The 15904-nt window shown below is 40.1% G+C and overlaps 1 pseudogene across 1 annotated transcript; it reads left to right on the plus strand.

Moving 5' to 3' along the window:
- The first annotated feature begins 13721 nt into the window (after positions 1–13721).
- On the plus strand, positions 13722–14453 carry LOC308337529 (eukaryotic translation initiation factor 4E type 2-like; annotated as a pseudogene). The gene has a single exon. The product of its transcript is annotated as a eukaryotic translation initiation factor 4E type 2-like (transcript).
- Positions 14454–15904: the final 1451 nt, after the last annotated feature.

Below are 15904 nucleotides of genomic sequence, written 5' to 3' on the forward strand. Positions count from 1 at the left end.
ACTTAGGCCAAACTGGCCAAAGCATTTCTAAAGTGACTAAAGGCAAGAAAATTTATACCCCTGCCTCTTCCAACTCTGAAGGTCATCGCCCTCCTGAACAGGTGTTCAAAACCACAAGGCTCTTGCTAGGCCCTGCCCTAGGTGGCAGCAAGCTACCTAGAAAAGAGGTAGGAGCCCACACTTCCTGGGGAGATAAGACAGAGGGGAAGACCCTGGGGAGGAGGACTGATGCTCTCTAGAAGAAAAGACAGAATGGTGAATGGTGTCACCACAACAGTGACTGGGATAATTTGTCTCTTGCTTTACTGATGACCACTCACAAAGTAATTAAGACAGAAAAGACAAAAGGGGAGGGACAAGAAGGGGCTGGTTTTCAGTTGGTAGTGGAGACACATCTTCTCTTTTACCCTGAGGCCTAGTCTCCCCTTAATGACCTGGTTCAGGAACCAGATTAAAAAGAGGCTGCCAAAAAAAAAAAAAAAAAAAAAAAAAAAAAAGGCTGCCTAGGTGTATAGAATGTACCTGTCAAGGAGCAAGCCCTCCATAACAGAGGCTGAAATTAAGCAACTGGCTGCCATTGTATAAGGTAGGATAATGGAATCTCTACTAAAGGATCCTGCACGATTTGTGCAGATGGTTGTAGTGACTTTCAGAGGAGGCTTTGGACCTTGGTCCAGATTTATACCTTATTAATGTGGATTTTTATGGCTTACAAGGCAACCTACACTATGGTAGGCTTTATAAAGGCCCAAGCCAACTATCAGTGGAAAATGTTAGCTAAGGCCAAACATCTCCTCCACAAGTTGATGGTGTTGAAGTGGGCTTATCAGGTAATACATGGTGTGTGGCATGATGGCTTGGCAAGTTCAGAGGAAATTGAATTGAGTCCTGAATCCACCTAGTTGTTTCTCAGGAGGGCTCCTAACAAATGTAAGTCTTCTTCACTGACAGTGATGGTTAATGCTAAAATGTTAAAGAGGACTTAGATGTCCTGGATATAATAGAAGTTCATGGAAGACAAACTCCGAGTCAAGTGTTGACTCTTAATTCTACCAATAATACCGCATTGGATCCAAATCAAAATTACTGTCAGCAGCAAGGCTGCCTCCCTCCTGGGCCAAACGAACCACCTATAGTCAGGCCCCTATTTGAACATGAACCCTGAGATAAACAAGGGAAACCTGAGATGAACAAGGGAGATTATACTACACCTTAGGTGATGAGAGGGTCCCAAATTGAGTGATCATCTTTGGTAAATCAGTGCAATGATTATAATACTAAAGTCAGATTAAAACCCATCACAGGTTTTCTCTTTGGATTCATCTTTACTTTCCATACTGGCTTTTAATCTTTGCCAGTGACAGGGATCTGATTCTACATTCAGGGATCTAGTGGTCACCGAAGTGCCACCTGGCAGAAAATTACCCTTTTACTACATTAACTGTGGTTTGGTTTCCAAAAAAAGCAACACTGACTGGCTCTGTTGGACATGGGTATCAAAATCTCCCCAATCCCAGAAAACACTCATGTTTTAAAGGGACCCCCTCACCCAAGAGGTGACCAGCTTTGGAGGAGGATTAAAGGGGGGATTAGTTGCTTAACTACTAAAATTGGCTCAGTTATTGCTAAAAGATTCTTCTGTCCTACTTATTCCTCATCCTTCCAATACCACTCTTTTCCTCATTATTAGACTGGACACCTCTAGTCAGCAGGTAACCTCATGGAACAAGCCTAAAGCTTTTATGCTATTGGTGGTCATCACCCAGTAGAAATCAGTTAATCTTTCCCTACTGGTATGAGTGGTAAATGTGCCACAGTACCAACTAAGGCAAGGGACTGAAGGATTATGGCTTCTCATAGCTGACTTAGTTAAAGAAGGGGTACTGATCCTTACCACCTTTTAATTTTCTAATATTAGTTGTTAAAAGCCTCAGCTAATAAGTAGTGGATAACTATAGACTATAAAGTGTTAACAAAGATATTCCCTGTATTAGAGCGCCTCTGCCAGATATTATTGCCTTAATGAATGACATTTAAAACAACATGGGTAAATGGTTTACAGTTATAGATTCTGCTGACATTCTTTTTTAAAGCATTATTATTTTTTTAATTTAAATTTTGTTAGCTAACATATAGTGTAATATTGGTTTCTGGAGTAGAATTCAGTGATTCATCACTTACATACTAGACCCAGTGCTCATTACAACAAGTGCCCTCTTTAACACCCATCACCCATCTAGACTATCCCCCCAACCTCCCTCCATTAACCCTCAGTTTGTTATTTATTATTAAGAGTCACTTATAGCTCATTTCCCTCTCTCCTTTTTTTTCTTTCCCCCTTCCCATATGTTCATCTGTTTTCTTTCTTAAATTCCACATATGAATGAGATCATATAGCATGATATATTCTAGCTCCATCCACATCATCGCAAATGTCAAGATTTCATTATTTTTTATAAACATTGGGGTGTGTGTATCCCTTCAGATCTGTATTTTTTTATCCTTTGGGTAAATACCTAGTAGTTCTGCTGGCATGTTCTATTCTGTAAAAATTTCACAGGGAATTAACCACAATTCACCTTCACCTTTGAGGGTCAATAATATATCTATTCCAGGTTGCCTATAGGGTATTTAAATAGTCCTGAAATTAAACACCATCTTTGCAGTCAGGACCCGATTGTTTGACTCACTCTTAAACTAGAAACTCAGCTTTGGCATTGTATCAATAACATCCTTCTCATTTGACCTGGCTATGACTCTGTCTCAGGTCATCACAACTGTGCGGAAACATATCACTGAGAGGGAATGGGCAATTGCCCCACATAAGAACCAAGGCCTCTCTGTCACATTTTGAGGCTATATTTAGAATTTATAAGAGGATCAGTTACAAATCTGGTAAAAGATAAGAATATAGCATTTCAACCTCCCACATTGGTAAAGGAAGACCAACATTTGGTAGGGATGTTTGGATTTTGGTGCCAACACATTCTATACCTCCAGGGCTGGTCCCTGCTTATTATATAGGTTTTTTACTTTTCAATGAAGACGTGAAAAACAACAGGCACTAGATAAAATAAAAGAGGCTATTAGTTTCATAGTTCTATTAATGCTTTGAGGACAGGACTTAATGAGAAGTTTTGGCCACTGCAAATTTACTTCCTGGAGCCTCTGGACCAAATGAACAAATAAATGACTATGCATTTGCTTTTGGTATAAGCAGCTCCCAGACTTAGCCCCAAAGTATTTACCAGTAGAGTGGCAACCCCTAGTAACATACTAGGCACTTAGTAAAACTGAAGCCCTTACTGGAGCAGGGCCAATTACTCTATGGATCAAGATGCCTATTATACCCTGAGCAAAGAGAAAGCTCCCTGTAAGATTTAATGAGGCCTCCTTATTAAAATGGAAATGGCGTCTAAATGATCAAGATCCTGGAGTGCCACAACGCCATGAGGAATTAGCATATACTCTGCCATTGAGGTTAACTTGCCAAAGCCCTCAGAAATGCCTCCGCCTCTTACTTAATGGGGACTGGTGGGAGGACAGCCAACATTCTTAAAATGAGAAAAACAATGGTCTGTCTTTACCATTGAAGTGAGCCTGGGGTATAAGGCAGCAAGACAATGGACAGCCACAGCCTATGACCCCTGTTCAAACACTCCAATTTCCATAAGGAGGGTAGAGGGCTGAGTTGCATGCAATACTTCTACTAATAAAGCATGCCTTTGACAAACATTTTCCTAAGGTTCTATTTTCACAGACTCCTAATGGGTTAAATACTTGATATGAACTTTAGCAAAATCATGGCTGGAAAATACATTTGGGCTAGAGATATGGGAAAAAATTGCCACATTTGCTCCCATTCTGCTCATCTGGGCATAACATACCTCAGTTCATGCCAAACAAGACACATAGGAGGCACGATACAACACACAAATTGATGAACTAACCAGACCTCTAAAATAGGTAAGCCTCTTAAAAGATAGACAGTCCCCAGAACTCTGAGACTAGCCACCCTATGCCTTCTATTGGTGTTCACTCAAGAGGTCAGTGAATTTAGGTATCATGAGGTTATGAAAATGGATTGTTAATAGAGGAATTGACCCAGTAATAGTGGTATTGACTCAATACCACAGGGTATGCACATACTACAGTAGAGATTCAGTTACACATTATAGTCCACTAAGGACTATACCAGATGCCAAAAACCTAAACACTGGAAAAATTTACAGAGGAGAAGGGCTACATCAGAACTAACAAATCAACTTCATTGGGCTTTTCTCTATAGCAGTAGGAGTCATTAAATATACCTTAACAATAGTAGATATCTACATAGGCCTTTTATCGGCTAACCCATGTAAGGCACTAACCTTTTCTAGTGTTACTTAGAGGTTAATGAAACTTTGGGAGCACTACAAAGTTACACAGTCAGACCAACACTCACACTTCACTACAAAGGGAATGCAACAACGGCCACCACAAAATAACATTGCTTGGGCTTTTCACCTACCCTATTTTTTAAAAAGATTATTTATTTATTTATTTATTTGACAGACAGAGATCACAAGTAGGCAGAGAGGCAGGCAGAGAGAGAGGAAGGGAAGCAGGCTCCCTGCTGAGCAGAGAGCCCGATGCGGGGCTCAATCCCAGGACCCTGGGATCATGACCTGAGCCAAAGGCAGAGGCTTTAACTCACTGAGCCACCCAGGTGCCCCTTCACCTACCCTATTGTCCTATGGCAGAAGATATCATAGAAAAATATGATGGGCTTTTACTTTTTATTATTTTCTGAAGATTTTATTTATCTCTTACACCGTTGGTGGGAAGGCAAGCTGGTACAGCCACTCTGGAAAACAGTATGGAGGCTCCTCAAGATGTTAAAAATAGGGCTACCCTATGACCCAGCAACTGCGCTACTGGATATTTAAATACACCAAAGTTACAAATGTAGTGATCTGAAGGGGCACCTGCACCCCAATGTTCATAGTAGCAATGTCCACAATAGCCAAACTGTGGAAGGAGCCATGATGCCCTTCAACAGATGAATGGATAAAGAAGATGTGATACATATATAACAATGGAATATTGTTAAACCACCAGAAAAGATGAATACCCACCATTTGCATTGACATGGATGGAACAGGAGGGGTTTATGCTAAGTGAAATAAGTCAAGCAGAGAAAGACAATTATCATATGGTTTCAGTCATATGTGGAACATAAGGAATAGTCTGGAGGATCATAGGGGAAGGGAGGGAAAACTGAAGGGGGAGAAATCAGAAAGGGAGATGAACCATGAGAGACTTTGGACTCTGAGAAACAAACTGAGGGTTTCAGAGGAGAGGGGAGATCGGGGGATGGGTTAAATAGGTGATGGGTATTGAGGAGGGCACGTGTTGTGATGAGAACTGGATGTTATATGCAACTAATGAATCATTGAACACTACATCAAAAACTAATAATGTACTATACAGTGGCTAACTGAACATAATAAAAAATATTTATTAGAGAGAGAGAGAGAGAGAGAGAGAGAGAGATTGAGAAAGCGAGTGCACAAGTTGGGGGTGGGGAGAGGCCGAGGGAGAGGGAGAAGCAGACTCCCAACTGAGTGGGGCTCCTTCCTAGGACCCTGGGATCATGACCTGAGCTGAAGGCAACTGCTTAACCAAGCCACCCGGGTGCCCTCATAATGGGCTTTTAAAACAAGGACCATAGAGAGAATCTGGAGGACAGTGGTCCCCTAAGTGGTCAAAATACTGTTCACAGTCCTGATTACATTAAACCCACCCCACATGGCATAACTAAGACATATTTAAATTCACAACAAATAAGGAGACCACCAAGAGAGATGCTGCAACATCTGCTGTTTTATGTAAGCACAATGGATGCAGCACGATTATCCATTTTCATAGATTTGGTAACCCTGACATTATTGCCTACAGCAAAATAGCACCCACCTGATACTTTAAACTTTCCTTCCTTCCTCATAGAAAATCTGGAGTCTAGCTGTTTCTCCCTCAGTCCTGATGGGGACTTGATGTGGACTACTGACTCTGGAATCGTTCTCAGCCTGTATCTGCTCATCATCCAGTGTAAGTGGAGCAAACAACTTACCAGTATCTGGAGAGAGTAAAGCATTCTAGTCTGCCACCCATATACTTTGCTCTATTAAAGTGACTATGGAACAAATCTGTAGCTGCTTCTGACACCCAGCAGGTGGAACTAATTGCCCTGGATGATATACAGGGGACAATCAGATTCACTACTCCTGGCTGTGAATGGCCTCCGATGTTAACCCCGACTCTTTTGTTGTGCCCTTCCCTTACTTGAGAAGTTCCAACCCTCACCAGTTTTCCTACACACCCACTGGTGAATCACCTTAACATGCCATGTGTATACCACAGGGAAACATGCAACCCTGGTCAGACTGAGGACAATGAGAATGACTTTGTTGATTATTCAGATTGATCAATCCTACTAACATGACCACAGACACTAACACTGAGACTAATACTGTATTTTCTATCTCTACTGCTGCTGGCAACAACCCTCCCAGCTAAGCCAGACTCTATAATATTACTGGTGACTCATAGGTGCCTTCTAAGCCCTATACCAATTTTAACTTCAAATCAAATGAAATCTACTATTATTAACTAGTGCCACCAAGGAAATAGAGCCATATGTCAAGTGTCATTTAAAGAATTCCTAGATATAGTGTGTACCCAATATTACAACTAAGATGCTCATAATTGTGCAATTAAATAAAATGCAATCCAGAACCAGGATCCACAAATCCCATGGGATTACAGAGATTAAAATTATAGTTTTTACTAATCCCTGGGATGATGATAAATATAAACTCTGTTAACAATATATACCCTTACAACAATTGATTTCTTCTTCTTCTTTTTTTTTAAAGATTTTATTTATTTATTTGACAGAGAGAGATGAAAAGTAGGCAGAGAGGCAGGCAGAGAGAGAGGAAGGGAAGCAGGCTCCCTGCTGAGCAGAGAGCCCGATGTGGGGCTAAATCCCAGGACCCTGAGATCATGACCTGAGCTGAAGGCAGAGGCTTAACCCACTGAGCCACCCAGGTGCCCCGATTTCTTCTTTTTTTATTAACCATAATGATCTCCTCCTCCAATACAATCCCCGCTAACTGAGGTGGAAAGAAATTGGCATCTTACCAAGAACCTTCTTTGTGGTGGTTAATTTAAGTGTCAACTTGCCTAGATCACAGTGTCCAGATATTTGCTCAAACATTATTTTGCATGTTTCTGTGCAAGTGTATTTTTGAGAAGAGATTGACGTTTTATTTATTTTTTTAAAGATTTTATTTATTTATTTGTCAGAGAGAGAGAGGGAGAGAGAGAAAGCACGAGCACAGGCAGAGGCAGAGGGAGAAGCAGGCTCCCTGCCAAGCAAGGAGCCCGATGTGGGACTCGATCCCAGGACGCTGGGATCATGACCTGAGCCGAAGGCAGCTGCTTAACCAACTGAGCCACCCAGGCGTCCCGAGATTGACGTTTTAATTAGTGGAGTTTAAGTAAAGCAGATTACCCTCCTTAATGTGGGTGGGCCATATCCAATTAGTTGAAGGCCTTAATACAACAAAGACCAACCTCCCCTGAGCAAGAAAGAATTCCACTAGCAGACTGTCTTTGGACTCAAACTGCAACTCTTTTCTGAGTCTTAGATTTTGGATTTGCCAAACCTCCACAATTAAGTGAATTAATTCCCCCCCACTCAAAGATTTATTTATTTATTTATTTATTTATTTATTTATGAAAGGAGCAGAGGGAGAGGGACAAGCAGACTCTGTGCTGAGTGAGTAGCCCAAGGTGGAGCTCGATCCCATGACCCTGAGATCATGATGAGCTAAAATTACGAGTCCTGCTCTTGAACAACTGAGCCACCCAGGTGCCCCTGAACCAATTCTTTATTTTTATTTTTATTTATTTTCAGCATAACAGTATTCATTGTTTTTTCACCACACCCAGTGCTCCATGCAATCCGTGCCCTCCCTAATACTCACCACCTGGTTCCCCCAACCTCCCGCCCCCCACCCCTTCAAAACCCTCAGGTTGTTTTTCAGAGTCTGTAGTCTCTCATGTGAACCAATTCTTTAAAATAAACTTCCCTCTCTCTCTCTCTTCACACACACACAGATACACACGCACACAGACACACGCAGACATACACACAGACACACACACAGGCACACACACACACACACACACACCCTATAAGTTCTGTTTCTCTGTAGAACCCTAATAAGCCCTCCCTGTCCCCACTAATCAATATATACAAGGAAGGTAATGCATACCACATATTTTTTGAGCCAAGATATGTCTAAAGATCAGAGAATACACCAGTTTGAAAATTAATCTCTAACCTAACCTCTTAAAAGGCAAGTGCAGTTGTATATAATATTCAGTGAAAGTGGGTTTCTACCATTGCAATACTGGCTACTCATAGTAAACATCATAGCCATTGAACATTAAATTAATTTTTATTAAAAAAACTGTCCTCCGCAACTCCCAATGTCCTCCGTGTTATTCCTTATGCTCCACAAGTAAGTGAATTGGGGGAAATCAGAGGGGGAGATGAACCATGAGAGACTGTGGACTCCGAGAAACAAACTGAGGGTTTTGGAGGGGAGGAGGGTGGGGAGTTGGGTGAGCCTGGTGGTGGGTATCAAGGAGGGCACGTATTGCATGGAGCAGTAGGTGTGGTGCATAAACCATGAATCTTGGAACACTAAAAAAATAAAATTAAATAAAAAAATAAATAAAAAAGATTTTCAATGAGCTAACATTTAAAAATATTTCATATTGCCACTGTCGTATGAGAAAATGTCAGACATCATCATATTCTCCTCTGAAAACAAAATAGGGGAAAATATATATTTTAAATACATGAGAGAGAATTTGTCTCCTTTCCAACCCAAAATGTAGAATTCTAATAAATTCTAACTTGGACATACTTCAAAAGATTTAAAAAATATATTTGATGTCATAGAGAAGTCTAACCTCTCCTTGCATGTGAGTTTTTTTTTACCCAAATTTTGATAACTACTTGTTTATAGCTGTTACAAAATTTTCCATACCCTCCAAAACCATCATCAATAAAGACTTGGGAAATATTTGAGGAAAATTGCCACCCAATATTAGTCCTTTGGAACCTCCTTTAAAAACATAAACACCTCCTCTTATAGCAGATAGAGATGATAATGAGAAGCCCAATAGTGAAACTGAACTGTAGGTTACCAAGGAAAAATGTTCGTAAGAGCCATCTTGTTTCTATAACTGGTCACATGGTTATAGCTGGTGTTTCTAAGCACCTTCTTCTATTACCCATTCCATATTCCCCTTTCCCTTTGTTGATCGTAATTCGTTGCCTGGTGAGGTGTCCCAAAGATTTATTCCTGAAGGGTTTGGGTCATTAGTAGTCCTGCCTGAATTGGGTTGTAGTTTTGCATTGACTTTAACCATAGGATATGGTTTTACTAAGAAGCGTTCTAAGGGATATCCATAAAAAGGGCCATTTTATCTATATGGTTATTAAATCTGTCTTGGCTGGGGTTACCTTTTGATGTGCATTACATGGGGCATAGTATCTTACATTCTTTGCCCATTCAGAGAGGTCCATCCACATAACAGTTCTGACTCCTTGTCACCAATTTTCCAATCATGTTTCTTCCAAGTTTTTGACTATGTAATTAAACCATTGACTATGTCCCATGAATATATGGATTTGTGGCATTTGAACTACATTCTCATGTAACTTACTTGTGTCTTCAGTGCATGGTTGATCCCAATTTTGTATACACTGCTTCTTTTTGATAATGTAACGCTGCTGAACACGGCCAAATTTATGGCTTATTGGGGCAGTTAATAATGGGAAGCTTAGATTGCATGGTTACTTGGTGGCCTGTGGTTAAGTATTCTATCTCTACTAAGGCCCAGTGGAAAGCCAAAATCTGTTTCTCAAAAGGAAAGTTTTCACGGAAAATGTTAGGGTATTCCTCTAAAATCCCAAGGGCCAACAATGCTGTTCAGGCGCTTCCCAAAATCTCCAACCTGCCACTGACACAGTGGTCAGCTTAATTGGCTTATATGGCTCAAGTAACAAACAGCTTTCATGGCAGCCTGAATCTGTTGTAGAGCCTTCTCTTGTTCTAGACCCCACCCAAAGCTAGCAGCTTTTCAGGTTACTTAGTAAGTGGGTTAGAGTAGCACACTCAAATGAAAAATATGTTGCTTTCAATTCTAAAGAGGTCCATTAGGCATTGTTCCTCTTTTTTGGGATGTAGTAGGAGCCAGATACAGTAACTTATGCTTTGCCTTAGAAATGATATCTCAATATGTTCTGTGTCACTAAATACCTAAAAATTTTACTGAGGTGTAAGTCCCCTGAATTTTTGTCAGATTCATTTTCCACTCTCTGCTGTGTCTTACCAATATGTCTAGAGTAGTTGCTACTTCTTGCTCACCAGATCCCATCAGCATAAGGTCATCAATGTAATGAACTAGTGTGATGTCTCGTGGAAGGGAAATGTAATCGAGGTCACTGTAGATTAAAATATAATATAGAGTTGGAGAATTAGTATACTCCTGACTTAAGACAGTGAAGATGTATTGTTTGCCTTGTCAGTGAAAAGCAAACGACTTCTGGTTGTATTCATTAACACCCATCAAGAAGAAAGCATTTGCCAGATCAATAGCTGCATACCAGGTACCAGACAATGTGTTAATTGCCCAAGCAACAAAACCACATCTGGAATGGTAGGTGCAATTGGAATCATCATCTGGTTAACTTCACAATAATTCTCTGTCACTTTCCAAGTTCCATCTGTTTTCTGCACAAGCTAAATAAGTAAGGTGAATGAGGAAGTGGAAGTTGTGGGAATCACCACCCCTGCATATTTCAAGTCCTTGATGGTGGTACTAATTTTGCCATCTCTCCAGGAATGTGGTATTGTTGTTGGTTTACTATTTTCTTAGGTGGAGGCATTTCTAGTAGCTTCTACTTGGCCTTTCCTTCTATAATAGCACTCAATCCACAACCAAGGAACCAATATGTGGATTCTTTTAGTCAGAGTATTTTTTTTTTTAGTCACTGAGTATTTTTATTCCAATTATACATTCTGGAATAGAGAAGTAAACATATCATGGGTTTTAAATCCCACTGGACCCACTGTGAGATGAACCCAAGCTGAAACCTACATTGATTACCTGGCACCCATAAACTCCTGTTCTGATTTGTGGGCCACAATGATGGTTAGGGTCTCCTTGAATTAGTACCAGTTCAGAGACACTGTCCAGTAATTCTCCAAATGTTTGATTACTTTTTCCCCAATTCATAATCGCCTGGTCAATGGTTATAGGCTCTTTTAAGGAAGGTTGGGAGAAAAATTAACAATAATTTTTTTTTGCAATATAGCAGGGTGCTTCCTTAAAATTATATGCCTCTCATCATTCAAAGTGTTCTGGATCTGTCAATTGACTCAAGTCTGGGAGTTGACTGAAAGACAATGAGTCTCCGTTTTGGTGATTCAAGTTAGACATTGTTCACTCAAATTAGAACTCTCCTACCTATACAGATCAAGTAAGAATTTAGTAGATTTCTCATCTATTTCTTTTCCAGGGATGTGGTAATCAACTAAAAAATGCCAAAGGTCTCTACAAATTAGACTATTCTTTTTTTTTTTTTTAAATTAGACTATTCTGATAAATGCTTGCACTCTACTCTCTATTACAGCAATCAAGCTCACCTTGTCTTTGGTAAGTAAGTCTCATTATTTGGCTCCTGCAACTCTGGGATTCAATTATCCTCATTGCATTTAAATATTCCAGTTCAGTTGCAGAAGTTCACATTATAACTTTCAAACTACAGGAGACTGACCACAGAGTTCTTCAAGGATGCTGGGATTACCCTTACAAATTTATTTCTCACAGTCATGGTGAAAAGTAGATTCTCCAGGGTAGGTGAGCAGGTTTTAAATGATAAATTCACTCTAACATTCCAATCTTCCCAAGCCTTTGGATCTATATCTTGATAGTATAACAGGGCCATTATATATCCCTGGCTATATATATATAATATATAGTTTTATATATATGTTATATATTATATTATATATAATAACTATATATATATATATGTAGTATAACAGGGCCATTATATATCCCTGGCATTTCAACTTCACTTAGTATGTCACTTTTTGGTCCATTTTCAGCTACCCAAGCAACCACACTGTTAGAGTCCTTTCTAACAATTTGAACTGTATCATCAAATCCATAATCTTTGTGTGAGTTCATATCAATCAATTTAGCCTGCTTTAACTTCATATTCCTTCCACCATTACTCAGCTCCATTCCCATATATATTCTCTATATTTCTGTCTGTATAAATTGGAAAAATCATGCACCTGTTTTGGTGTGTAGCACACCTTCTAGTGGTTTACCCTGCAAGGTTTGCTGGGACTTGAGCCTAGGAATATATCTAGGAACAAAGAAGAGTTGCAGTATATATCCTGAGGGGAGCCAGCAGTGCTTTGCAAGGAAACTACCTTAAGAGAGGCCATTACAGATTATTTTGGGCAAAGCATAGTTAAACTTCTCAGGCAGGGGTGGAAAGGTTGGCAAAGAAAACTCAATAGAATTTAGGGGTGTGACATCTCCAGCCTCATTAGAATTTATCATAGGTCCCCACTCCAATGTTTAGGATCTTATTCTTTCCTAATCAATGCTTTTTGAACACAACTTATTTTATCCCCCATTCCTCATCCCATACATTTCTTAACCATACTTTTTTCCTGGATTTTGATTTGAAAATATACTACTCCATTCATGATTTTCCCAGGCACTTTTTTTTCTACTAGCAGAAAAGAAATCTTGGGTTGTATGGTGGGATGTGAGGATACAATGTCCATCTCCAATCCTTGTCTCCAAGCACCAACTGTGGAATTTCACTGGCCAACTGCTCAGAGGATTGGTGTCTATGACCAAGCCTTTTCTTTTTCTATGATAAACTTCCTTTTAGTGGCTTGTCTGAAACACACACTTTGGTGGGGAGAACAAAAGCCGTTTTTCTCAACCAATAGACTATAGTTAGTACAGTGAAATTACAGTTTATACTGGGGTTTTAAAGGGGTTTAAACATTTTAGGGAAAATTACATACATACAAAATGTTAGGTAAAATTACATACAGCCAAAATTATCCCTGAAACTTGTAAAAATTTGTAAAAGCTCCATGTGAAGGAACTACATAATGTCTATCAATAAGGCCAGCATTGGAACTGATCCCTGTTTCTTCAGTTGGGCACCAGATTAAGTAGCTGGCTTATGTTTAGGGTCCCCATTGAATGGAAAATACGTGTTTAAACACTAGAACACACTCTCACACTGTGAGAAGCACACAGAAACTGAGATCGCCTAAGTGAAGAGCAAATTCAAGTCTCTCAACTCTCATTCACTCAAAGACTTAGATTCACTGAGTGGAATAGTAGATGGATTCACCCCATTATTCATATTATTTCCTGCATGTGTATATGATGTGACCCCACAACCCAGAGGAGGTCACATACCCCCAAATGGGTGTGTTTGGAGATAAAGTCAGAAAATGCCTCTAAAACTGAAATTACCAAGAATTAACAGAAGAGGGTCCAGCAGAGTGGAAGTCACTCTGTGAGGCAGTGGTGATGGCAGTGGTGAGAGGATGAACAACAAGTTCAGTGCAGTGAAAGATGATGACAGTGGGGACCATGATTTGGACGAAGTAAACAGCACAGAGAAGGAAAAAAACAGAAAGAGACAGGAGTCAGGGCAGCAGTAAGAGGAAGGCTGTTGCCCCTGGACCAGCAGAGCATCTCCTGCAGTACAGCAATACTTTCTGATATGCCAGAAGAACCGAGGATGTCTCACCAGCTCACAGAGTTATGAATAAAATATCAAACAGATTGGCACACTTTGCTTTTGCAGAGCAGTTCTGGAGGTTTTACAGTCACATGGTAGGTCCTGGGGACGTGACAGACCACAAGGACTTTCATTTCTTCAAAGAAGGAAATAAACCTATTTGGGAAGATGATGCAAAAAAAAAAAAAAAATGGTGGCAAGTGGATTATTTGGTTCCAGAAAGGCTTGGCATCTCATCTGTGAGAATATTATCCTGGACATGCTGGAGGAACAGTTCATGGTTGGGGAGGAGATCTGTGGGGCTGCGGTCTCTGACCAGTTTCAGAAGGACATTATTTCAATATGGAGTAAGACTGCCAGTGACCAAGCAACCACAGTCCAAATCCAGGAAATGATTTGGCGAGTGCTTAACCTACCTCCCAACACCATTATGGAGTACAAAACCCACATTGGCAGCATCAAAATGTCAGGCAGGCTGGGCCCCCAAAGGGTCCTTTTTCAAAACCGCTGTAAGCTACAGCTGAATGTGCCATGATATTCTCCCTCTCTGGATGGCACCATCATTAAAGCTGGCAACATCAGAGTCTCTTGTTCTGTTGGCCTGCTACCTGGAAGATCTTTCCATCCTGGACAAGAGGAATTTGTCTTTAAAGATTTATTTATTTACTTGAGAGAGAGAGAGAAAGAACATGCACAACCATGAGGGGCAGAAGGAGAAGGAGAGAGAATCTTAAGCAGATTCAGTGCTGAGTATGGCGCTCAAGGCAGAGCTTGATCTCACGACCTTGAGATCACAACCTGAGTGGAAACCAAGTGCTTAGCCAACTGCACCACCCAGGTGCCCTGCATTTTATATTTTAAGAACAGGCTGACAAGAAGCAGCTACAACAGCTGAGATCACTTAATAAATGGTGCTAAACTAGAAAAAAAATAACAAGAGAGGAAGATTGGCAAAAAGTAGAAAACCTGGAGAGAGTGTGTGCTTATATTTGAGGGCTTCCCACATTTCCATCAAGTATACTACATATCTTCTAAACATAATCAAGGATACCAGGAGCCTTACAGGTTCAATTAGGCTTATTCTGAAGTAGAAATTACTTCAGAATGGGATTCATTGGGGGTGGAGTTGGGTGTCTTGGATTCAACTGCAACAAGACTGAGGTAATTGTTGTGTTTTCATAACAAAAGGGAAGTTTACATATTATCTTCAAAAAGTAGTAACCAAACCAAAGAATTTGTCAGTGTTGGTGTCAGTTAGCTCTATATAGGGAGGAGAGTTCTGTAGGTGGCAGACCCAAATTTTGGTTCCTATTGAGGTATATTCCACTATGGAGTGGCTCCTTTGTGGCTTTGAAGGAACTATCTGCAAAGATTAGTCTGTCTCTTTTGCTCAGAGTCCCACTGCATCCAGCCTCTTCTGATTACAATAATAGCTAACATTTTTAAAATAATGATTTCTATGTGACAGGCCTAATCACATTTTTATTTGATTCAACACACTGAAGAGGCTACTAGTCACTTTATTTCACTACTTGAAATTTCTCTTGTGTTTGGATCTGTCTTCTTCACTCTTAGGGGACTAAAAGCTGAGAGAAGTTTCTAAGGAAACTTCTTTTATAGCTTGTCTCAGATGTATATTCTCTGGTTCTGAAATAAAACTGCTTCACCATACCTAGGAATAAATCTAACCAAAGAGGTGAAAGACCTGTACTCTGAGAACTATAAAACACTAATGAAGGAAATTGAAGATGACACAAAGAAGTGGAAAGACATTCCATACTCATGGATTGGAAGAACAAATATTGTTAAAATGTCTATACTACCCAAAGCAATCTACACATTTAATGCAATCCTTATCAAAATACCAACAGCATTTTTCACAGAGCTAGAACAAACAAACCTAAAATTTGTATGGAACCACAAAAGACCCTGAATAGCCAAAGCAAACTTGATAAGAGAAAAACAAAGCTGGAGGCATCCCAATTC

This window comes from Martes martes (genome assembly GCF_963455335.1).
Source record: "Martes martes genome assembly, chromosome: X".
Classification (NCBI taxonomy): Eukaryota; Metazoa; Chordata; class Mammalia; order Carnivora; family Mustelidae; genus Martes; species Martes martes.